This window comes from Monodon monoceros, unplaced genomic scaffold (genome assembly GCF_005190385.1).
Source record: "Monodon monoceros isolate NGI ecotype Baffin Bay Population unplaced genomic scaffold, NGI_Narwhal_1 Super_Scaffold_12, whole genome shotgun sequence".
NCBI lineage: Eukaryota > Metazoa > Chordata > Mammalia > Artiodactyla > Monodontidae > Monodon > Monodon monoceros.
In genome coordinates, this window is record NW_021703768.1 from 136,041,721 (window position 1) to 136,050,632 (window position 8,912).

The following is an 8,912-nucleotide window of genomic DNA, read 5'->3' on the forward strand; positions in this document are numbered from 1 at the left end:
GTTGCTTCCCCTCCTCCATAGACTAGATTAGCATCCTTACATGGTGGTCTCAGGGAAGCATTCCAAGATGGTGGACACAGAAGCTGCAAGGCTGTTGCTTCCGCCGTGTTCTATTTGTCAAAGCAGGTCTCAAGACCAGCACAGATCCTAAGCTTGGAGAAACTCCCTCTGTCGATGAAAGAAGCTGTAAGGAATATGTAGTTATATTTAATTACTAGGAGATTAGCAGATTTCATCTTTCATTAGCATTTGGCCAGGGTCCCAGAGCCTATACGAGTCAGGGTCATGGCTTGAACTTGGGTTCTGTGACTCCAGGGCTTGTGGCGTTTCTTCTACAGCACAACCACCTTTGCTGCAAGAGGAAATGCAGCTCAGGGATGAGGCAAAGATTTTCTGCCCTTAGACGTTTTAGGGCACTGGGCACCTGCTGTGTCTGTTGAAAAATGTCATAATCCGGAAACATTGTGGTTTGGACATAACATAGTTCTTTATTTGTACACAAAAATACCCATAATATGTTTACATAGTATAATTCAGTGTAGGCTCTTTAAAATGAGAACCTGGCAGAATGGCTTGCTCTTTCAGGAGAACTAATGTGCGTGTGTGTGGCTTAACTTAAGAGAGATTTGTTTAGTTTTCATTCTCTCAGTTATTCACAGAAATCTAGGCCTAGGAAAATAAGCTCTTTAAAAATGGTGAGGTTTGTGTAATGGTCACATGGTTCCCAAGCATTTGGCTAAAGCTTGAGAAGATGAAACAAGGGTGACTGAAAACAAAAAAGAGATTAAATTTCAAGCCAACAGGGGCTCCTTTAAAACCTTAGAAAAGCACAGAGCAGTCTGTTGAATAGAAAACCTATAGAAGAATCTGCCCAAATAGATTCCCAAACAGTAATGATCTGTTTTGAGTGGTAGAAGAAAGTGTTTCACAGAATAGTTTGATTTTTTTTTTTTCTTCTTCAGCGCTTGGGTTGGCGACCTTTATAACTGTACTGTTGCCTGCAAAATGTACTTAATGGCACTCAAAATGGTTTCTTAGAAGAGAATGCAGTAAAGTATAAATACGTGGCCTCCCATTCCTGCCTGCTAAGGGGGAGGAGATTGCTGCTCAGCGGCCTGCTTCTGCAGTGCTGGCTGAGGTAGCGGACAGAAGAAAGTGCCAGGAGGAAGGGACCCAAGCCACCAGGGAGAAAGGACCCTGGATGGGATGCTGCTGAGAAGCTCTGAAGGAGGAGAAGGACAGCAGTGCACAGGGCACCTTTGAGGAGAAGGAGGTGTGCTTGTGAATCACCTGGGAGGAGTTTTAGGAAGTTCAATCTTGTTCTGTAGCGCGGGACGCAATTCCCCATTTGTGCTTCAAGATACCTTCCCTGAAGTCTTTGCTGCTTCTTGAGACTTTTGGGGTCCAGTTTGTGTTTATTTTGAATATGACCCCACATGGAGAAGCAGGAGCTAGAAGACCTAGTTTCATTTGAGTTATGCTAATTTTCTCCTAATCTTATTTTCTAGGCATTTTCACCTTTCCAACCATGAATTTTTTTTCCGTTGGTGGGGGGTTTACCAACCCTACAGGTTTTTTTTTTTTCTTTCCTAATTTTGTTGTTGGCTTTCGCTAGTGGTGAGTTCTGATGTCTGTCTGCAAGGCTCTCGCTGAAAAGTGCTCCCTGGGCCAATAGTGAGAGTTCAAGATATTGCTGATGCAACAGCAGGCTTTTTCAGGGCCCAGCACAGGCTGCTGTGAGCTGCTCATCTGAGCACTGGCCTGCTTTCCCTAGCACAATTTTGCAAGTAATTTAACAACTATGATGCTGCCCCAGGGCCACCCTGGCATTGGAGCCAGCAGGCATTCAAGTCATGCCGTTTGTATTCCTTGGTGTTTCCAGACAAGCTTTGTTACTCATATGAGAATCAGTTGTCATTGTGTTCCATTTCCCACTTCCGGCCCTTTCATGTTCCTTTTGTGACTGTGGGAGAGGGCATCTGAGTAGAGGGATATTTGGATTAAGATGAAAAAATAAGAGTCTTCCCTGGGGTAGTGTCAAAACCAGAATGATGATGATGAGAGCACATACATGCATAGGTGTGTTGACTCTTACAGCCTTAGGAAGTAGGAGTGTCTAAATTTTGCAGGGGCTGGGAAATTATTATTTTTTAAAATGGTTTTTTATATTGGAGTATAGTTGACTTACAATGTCATGCTGGTTTCAGGTGTACAGCAAAGTGATTCAGTGATACATATACACGTATCCCTTCTTTATCAGATTCTTTTCTCATATAGGTTATTACAGAGTATCGAGTCTAGTTCCCTGTGCTATGCAGTAGGTTCGTGTTGATTATCTATTTTATATATAGTAGTGTGTATATATTAATCCCAACCTCCTAATTTTCCCCTCCCACCCACCTTTTCCCTTTGGTAACCATAAGTTTGTTTTCTAAGTCTGTGAGTCTGTTTCTGTTTTTAAATAAGTTCATTTGTATCATTTTTAATTAGATTCCACATATAAGTGATATCGTATGATATTTGTCTTTCTCTGTCTGAAGGGCTGAGAAATTAAAACTGACTTTTTAAAAGAAATATCTTTAATTTTTTAAAAAATTAAGTTTTGGCTGTGTTGGGTCTTTGTTGGTGCGTTCGGGCTTTCTCTAGTTGTGGCGAGCCGGGGCTACTCTTCGTTGCAGTGTGTAGGCTTCTCATTGCGGTGGCTTCTCTTTTTGTGGAGCACGGCTCTAGGCGCACGGGCTTCAGTAGTTGTGGTGCATGGGCTCAGTAATTGTGGCTTGCAGGCTCTAGAGTGCAGGCTCAGTAGTTGTGGCTCACGGGCTTGGTTGCTCTGCGGCATGTGGGATTTTCCTTGACCAGGGCTCAGACCCGTGTCCCCTGCATTGGCAGGTGGATTCTTAACCACTGCACCACCAGAGAAGTCCCCCAAACTGACATTTGAACCCATATCTTGGCATAAGTTCCTAACCCTTAAGCTACAGTGTACCTCCTAGAAGAGGGTCAGGAGGTCTGGGTTCTAGCATAGCTGTTTGCTCTTGTGCAAGTCAGTTCCCCTGCCCAGATCTCAGTTTTTTTCAGGTGTAAAGTGAAATTTGGCTATAATCTTTAAAGTCCATTCCAGCTGTATGAGTTTGTGATTCAGGAATTTATAGACACTACTTATGTGCCAGGATGCTGATCTTAATATAGAAGGGAAGGCATTCCTGCCTTCTGGGTGGGCCATGGAACCAGGTATAGTCTAACAGGAGTAAATAAGAGTATAATGGTCCTGGCACGTAGCAGGCAGAGGTCATGCTCAAAGCAGTTAATAACTTGTTTGGTAATGAAAATCAACATATAAAATAAACTAATTTGAAAAGCCCTTTTAGTTTATATACTATCTATCTATATTTTTTTATTTTATTTTTTTTGCGGTACGTGGGCCTCTCACTGTTGCGGCCTCTCCCGTTGCGGAGCACAGGCTCCGGATGTGCAGGCTCAGTGGCCATGGCTCACGGGCCCAGCCACTCTGCAGCATGTGGGATCTTCCCGGACCGGGGCACGAACCCGTGTCCCCTGCAATGGCAGGCGGACTCTCAACCACTGCGCCACCAGGGAAGCCCATCTATCTATATTTTAAAACTGCTTGGCAAATAATATAAGTTGTGGTGCATATCATTGGTCAGACCTTTCTAATTTCCAAGTCATTTGTTGAGTTTTAGATTTTTTCTAGTTTTATTGAGATATAATTGACCTATTTAAGATGTACAATGTGTTGATTTGATACACTTATATATTGCAAAATGGCAACTACCATAGCATTAACTAACACCTCCATCACATCACAGAATACTTATTTTTGTGGTGAGAACATTTAAGATCTAGTCTTTTAGCAACTTTTAGCAACTTTCATATATATAATGAATAACTTTATATCATGCAGTATTATTAACTATAAGCACTATGCTGTACACTAGATCCCCAGAACTTTTTCATCTTATGACTGGAAGTCTGTATTTTTTGACCAGCATCTCCCCCTTCCCCCCAGACATTGGTAACCACAGTTCTAGTCAGTTTCTATGAATTAGGTTTTTTGATTCCAAATATGTGATATCATAGTAGTATTTGTCTTTCTCTCTCTGACTTATTTTACTTAGCTTTATGACCTCAAGTTTCATGCATGTTGTCACAATGGGCAAGATGTCCTTTCTCATGGCTGAATAATATTCCATTGTGTATATACATATATACGCTACATCTTTATCCATTCATCTGTTGACTAACACTTAGGTTGTTTTGATATCTTGGCTGTTGTGAATAATGCTGCAATGAATATGGGAGTGCAGATAGCTCTTCCAGATCCTATTTTCATTTCCTTTGGATATATACCCAGAAGAAGGATTGCTGGATTATGTGGTAGTTCTGTTTTTAATTTTTTGAGGAGCCTCCATACTGTTTTCCATAGTGGCACCACCAATTTACATTCTGATCAACAGTGCACAAGGGTTCCCTTTTCTCCACATCCTCCCCAAAACTTGTTGTCTCTTTTCTTTTTCATGGTAGCCATTCTAATAGGTGTGAGGTGATACCTCATATGGTTTTGATTTGCGTTTTCCTGATGATTAGTGATGTTGAGCACCTTTTCATGTACCTGTTGGCCATCTGTATGTCTTCTTTGGAGAAATGTCAGTTCAGTTCCTGTGCACCTTTTAAAATTATATTGTTTATTTTTGAATTGTATGGGTTCTTTATATATTTTGGATATTAAACCCTTATCACATAGGTGGTTTGAAAATATTTTGTCTCATTCAGTAGGTTGCCTTTTCATTTTGTTGATGGTTTCCTTTGCTGTGCAGAAGCTTTTAATCTGATATAGTCCCACTTGTTTGTTTTTGCTACTGTTGTTTTTGCTTTTGCTGTCAAATCCAAAAAATCATTGCCAAGACTGATGTCAAGGAGCTTACCTCCTATGTTTTTTTTTTTTTTCTAGGAGTCTTGTCATTTCAAATCTAAATCTTCACACCATACACAAAAATCAATTCAAAATGGATTAAGATAGGGGTCTGGTTTCATTTTTTTGCATGTGGCTTTCCAGTTTCCCAGCACCATTTATTGAAGATACTATCCTTTCTCCATTGTATATTAATGGTTCCTTTGTTGTAAATTAATTGGCCATATATGTGTGGATTTGTTTCAGGGCTCTAAATTCTGTTCTTTTGATCTATGTCTTTATTTTAATGCCAATACCATACTGTTTGATTACTATAACTTCGTAATATTGTTTGAAACCAGGAAGTGTTATACCTCCAGCTTTGCTCTTTCTCAATATTGCTTTGGCTATTTAAGATTTTTTGTGGTTGCATACACATTTTAGGATTGTTTGTTCTATATCTGTGAAAAGTGCCATTGGAATTTTGATAGAGATTGCATTGCATTGGGTAGTATGGACATTTTAACAGTATTCCTCAAATCCATGACCATAAAATATCTTTCCATTTGTGTCTTCAATTTCTTTCACCAATGTCCTATAGTTTCCAATGTATACATTGTTCACCTCCTTGCTTAAATTTATTCCTAAGCATTCTTTTGGGTGCTATTTTAAATGACTTTGTTTTCTTAATTTCTCTTTCTGGATAGTTCACTATTATTGTATAGGAATGCAGTTGATTTTTGTATATTTTTACTGAGTTTGTTTTCATTCTAACAGGTTTTTTTTTTGTTTTTTTTTTTTGAGCCTTTAGGGTTTTCTGTATATGATAGGTCTTCTGCAAGTAGAGAATATTTTACTTCTTCCTTTCTGATTTGAATAACTTTTCTTTATCTTGCCTAATTGCAAGTCTAGGACTTGCAGTGATATGTTGAATAGGAGTGCTAAGAGTGGACAGTCTTGTCTTGTTTTTGACCTTAGAGGAAAGGCTTTCAGCTTTTTACCACTGACTATGGTGTTAGCTATGGGCTTGCCATATATGGCCTTTATTATGTTGAGACTCCTAGAAGAGAACATAGGTGAAACATTCTTGCATATAAATTGAGTAATATTTTCTTAAATCATCTCCCAAGGCAGGAGAGATAAAAGCAAAAATAAACAAATGAGACCTAATCAAACTTAAAAGATTTGCACAGCAAAGAAAACCATAAGCAAAATGAAAATATAACCTATGGACTGGGAGAAAATATTGCAAATGTTGTGACCAAAAAGGGCTTAATTTTTAAAATATACAAACGGCTCATACGATTCAATACCAAAAAACAAACAAACAAAAACCAAAAAACTGCAACAACCCAATCAAAAAATGGGTAGAAAGAAGACCTAAATAGGCATTTCTCCAAAGACATACAGATGGCCAACAAGTACATGAAAATATGCTCAACATTGGTAATTATTAGAAAAATGCAAATCAAAAGTATAATAAGTTATCACCTCATACTTGTGAGAATGGCCTTCATCAAAAGGTCTACAAATAATAAATGCTGGAGAGGGTGTGGTGAAAAGGGAACCCTCCTACACTGTTGGTGGGAGTGTAAATTGTTGCATGCACTATAGAAAATAGTAAGGTGGTTGCTTAAAAACTAGAGTTTACCATATGATCCAGCAGTCCCACTCCTGGGCATATGTCCAGAAAGATGAAAACTCTAAAAACATACATGCACCCCAGTGTTCATAGCAGCACTATTTACAGTAGCCAAGACATGCAAGCAACTTAAGTGTCCATGAATGGATAAAGATATGGCATAATATACATCAATATATACACATACATACAATGGAATATTACTCAGCCATAAAAAAGAATGAAATAATGCAGTTTGAAGCAACATGGATGGACCTAAAAATTATCATACTAAGTGAAGTCAGACAGAGAAAGACAAATATTATATGATATCACTTATATGTGGAATCTAAAAATAATACAAATAAACTTATTTACAAAACAGAAGCAGACTCACAGACATAGAAAACAAACACAGTTACTAAAGGGGAAGCCAGGGGGGAGGGATAAATTAGGAGTATGGGATTAACAGGTACACACCACTATATATTAAAAAAACAACAAGGATTTACTGTATAGCACAGGGAAGTATATTCAAAATCTTGTAATAACATAATTGAAGACTCTAAAAAAGAATATATATGTATGACTGAGTCACTTTGCTGTATACCTGAAACTAACACAATAGTGTAAATCAACTATAGTTCAATTAAAAAGAGAAAAAGACAACAAATAACAAGTGTTGGAGAGGATGTAGAAAAAAGAGAACCCTTGTGCACGTTAGTAGGAATGTAAATTGGCACAGCTGCTATAGAAGACGATATGGAGTTCCCTCAAAACATTAAAAATAGAACTGCCATACGATCCAGCAGTTCCACTTCTGAGTATTTTTCTGAAGAAAACAGAAACACTAATTCAAAAAGATATATGCACTCCTGTGTTCATTGCAGTATTATTTGCAATAACCAAGATATGGAAGCAACCTAAGTGGCCATTAATAGGTGAATGGACATAAAGAAGATGTGATATACACACACAATGGAATATTATTCAACCATTAAAAAACAATGAAATCGGGCTTCCCTGGTGGCGCAGTGGTTGAGAGTCCGCCTGCCGATGCAGGGGACACGGGTTCGTGCCCCGGTCCGGGAAGATCCCACATGCCGCGGAGCGGCTGCGCCTGTGAGCCATGGCTGCTGACCCTGCGTGTCTGGAGCCTGTGCTCCGCAACGGGAGAGGCCACAACAGTGAGAGGCCGGCTACTGCAAAAACAAACAAACAAACAAAAAAAACAAACAATGAAATCTTGCCATTTGCAACAACATGGATGGACCTAGAGGGTATTATGCTAAATGAAATAAGTCAGCCAGAGAAAGACATATACCATGTGATTTCATTTATATGTGGAATCCAAGAAAACAAAACAAATGAACAAACAAAACAGAAAAAGACTCATAGATACATAGTACAAACAGGTGGTTGCCAGAGTGGAGAGGGGTGGAGGGATGAGTGAAGTAAGTGAGGGAGATTAAGAAGTGCAAACTTCCAGTTACAAAATAAATGAGTCACAGAGATGAAGGGTACAGCAAGGGGAATATGGTCAATAATAATGTAATATCTTTGTATGGTGACAGATGGTAACTAGACTCACTGTGGTGATCATTTTGTAATATATAGAAATATCAAATCATTATGTTGTACATCAGGAGCTAATTACATTTTTCTCTTTTGATTCCAAGCAGCCAGAATGAAAATTTAAAGAATTTGGCTGCAGCTGTTTAACCTAGGGGGTAAAAAATGTTTTACTTGTAGAGAATATCTGCCAGCCAGTTTTTTTTTTTTTTTCTTCTAAGTTAGAAATACAAGGAAAGAGACAAAAACTGCAGCTTGAGGGAATGAAGCTAGGAAAAAAAAGATCCCTGACAGTGCTGTGATGTTTCTTGGACATTGGAATTGGTTACCAAATATTTGATCAGACTGAGGTTTTGCCTGAAGGTGATCCTATCTATAAACTGCTTGAGAGGTGAGAGTTTAGACAAGATAATTTCCACAGCCCCTTGAAAGCTGTGTTTGGCAAAGAACGTTCTGAGGCCACGTATATCAAAATTGCCTGGGGTGCTTCAATTGGGCTTTTGCATTTTTAGCAAGTTTCCTTTATCATTCATGATCCAGTCAGAGAAACAGCAATGGAAGAGAGATTTAATGAAAGGAAACAATTATTACATGAATTATCTGTTGTGCGGTTATAGAACACCCTAAAACTAGTAGCGTAAAGGAACAATTGTTTGTTATTGCTCCCCAGTCTAGTGGACAACTGGATTGCTCTTCTGATCTTGGCTGGTATCCCTCATGTATCTGTGGTGGGTGTCAGGCCAGCTAGGTGGCTCTGGTTCTGTGGTCTGACTGATTGCTGGCTGGGGAACCTGCTTCTCCGTGAGGTCT